This window comes from Palaemon carinicauda, chromosome 12 (genome assembly GCF_036898095.1).
Source record: "Palaemon carinicauda isolate YSFRI2023 chromosome 12, ASM3689809v2, whole genome shotgun sequence".
NCBI lineage: Eukaryota > Metazoa > Arthropoda > Malacostraca > Decapoda > Palaemonidae > Palaemon > Palaemon carinicauda.
Genome location: NC_090736.1, coordinates 2778229 through 2780728, shown reverse-complemented (window position 1 = coordinate 2780728; position 2500 = coordinate 2778229).

Sequence of the window (2500 nt, the reverse complement as noted above, 5' to 3'; positions counted from 1 at the left end):
TTAATTTTTTCATCAATTATATTCGCAATTCCTTTTATTTGCTCTTCACCCTTTTTTCCTATTTTTTTTTCCTGATTTTTCCTTCCCCACTTTAGTCGGTTTCTTCTTTCATTATTTTCATTTCTCCTTTCATTCTTTTATTATTTTCATTTCTCCTTTCATTCTTTTATTATTTTCTTTCATTATTTTCATTTGTTTCTTCTTTCATTAATTTTTCTTCTATTCATTATTGTTTTTCCTTTCATTATTTTCATCTGTTTCTTTCATTAATGTGTCTTCTTTTCATTACTGTTTCTTCTTCCATTATTTTCATTATTTTCCATATTAATTTATTACCGCCTTTACCGTGTTTCACTTTCATTTCTCCTAAAACCGAGATATAAAATATTCTTTTAAATTATTTTAGCTGGAATGCTATTTTTTAAGCATTCCTAAAACCGATATTTAAAATATTCATATACATTATTAATTTGATTTAAATGATATTTTTTCCTAAAACCGAGATTTAAAATATTCATATGCATTATTAATTTGGTTTAAATACTATTTTTTCCTAAAACCGAGATTTAAAATATTCTTATAAATTATTAATTTGGTTTAAATACTATTTTTTCCTAAAACCGAGATTTAAAATATTCATATAAATTATTAATTTGTTTTAAATACTATTTTTTCCTAAAACCGAGATTTAAAATATTCATATAAATTATTAATTTGTTTTAAATACTATTTTTTCCAAAAACCGAGATTTAAAATATTCATATACATTATTAATTTGATCTAAATGATATTTTTTCCTAAAACCTAGATTTAAAATATTCCTATAAATTATTATTTTGGTTGGAATGTTTCAAAACGGTCTATTCTTCGCCGAGAGAAAAATATTATAATTAAACGAGCGCAGAGTCACGGAGGGAATTATGGAAGAGAAAGAAGAGAAACGTAAGACCTTTCTGTATGTCTTGGGAAAAAAAACTGTTATTACCCATCTCTCGAACCCTGTCATTTCTGGGCCTATCCCGATCGTCTTGAGTTCCGTCTAGTTTATTTACATCCGTGAAATCATAAGGGTTGCCAGGTTGGTATTTTTTCATGCTAAAACCTTCAAATTTGGCCTTTTTTAAATTGCTTAGCCTTTAGCAATATCATAAAAAAAAGGTTAGACATAGATGCTGTATTTTTGGCCTTTTTTTTTTTACTAATGGGTTGGTCTTTTAAAGCTGCAGTTGGTCAGAAGTTGGCCTTTTCTCACTTGGAAAACCTGGCAACCCTGATCATAATACGTATCATTTGACAGGGTTGTGTTCGAGTATGAACTTGGGCGGGACCTCCTTTGACAGGCAGCCTCCTTCGATCGAGGCATTGTCATGTCAAGGTAAACAAAATGCTTGTTGTTATTTCGATACTCGATTTCCATGTTTTTAGCTTGCTAGATGTAAAGGTTACATTTAAAAGAATGCCTGAGTTTCCTTAAAAGTATTGAAAATATCAACTAAGGAAGGAGTCATAAAGGCTACATTTGAAACTGCTTGAATTTCCTTAAAAGTTATTAGAATAATCAACTTAGGAAGGAGACATGAAGGTTACATTTGAAACAATACTTGAGTTTCCTTAAAAGTTATTAGAATAATCAACTTAGGAAGGAGACATGAAGGCTACATTTGAAACTGCTTGAATTTCCTTAAAAGTTATTAGAATAATCAACTTAGGAAGGAGACATGAAGGTTACATTTGAAACAATACTTGAGTTTCCTTAAAAGTTATTAGAATAATCAACTTAGGAAGGAGACATGAAGGCTACATTTGAAACTGCTTGAATTTCCTTAAAAGTTATTAGAATAATCAACTTAGGAAGGAGACATGAAGGCTACATTTGAAACTGGTTTAGTTTCCTTAAAAGTAATTGAAATAATCAACTTAGGAATGAGACATAAAGGCTACATTTGAAACTGACTGAGTTTCCTTTAAAGTAATTAGAACTGTCAACTCAGGAAGGAGACGTAAAAGTTACATTTGAAACTGCTTGAGTTTCCTTAAAAGTAATTGAAATAATCAACTCTAGGAAGGAGACATAAAGGCTATATTTAAAACAACACTAGCCAAGCTACAACCCTTGTTGGAAAAGCAAGATGCTATAAGCCCAAGGGCTCCAACAAGGAAAATAGCCCAGTTAGGAAAGTAAGTAAGGAAATAAATAAACGAAATGAGAAATAATGAACAATTAAAGTAAAATATTTTAGAATATACATGAATCGTCTTGGAGTCATTATAATCATCAGGGATTTTTCTTCATATATTTTGTAACAGTCTCATGCCCTACAATTCACCGTATCAGTAGGTCAAAATTTCTTTCGCGTATAACGCCGTTGCAGATTCGTCTTTCTTTATATTTTGAGCATTTCCTTCGCTGTTTGCGAAGAGGGATGTCAACGGACTTCACAAGGACGATGTAGAGCTTTTTTTGTTTAAGTTTTTTATAACGATACGAAGAGAAATAACT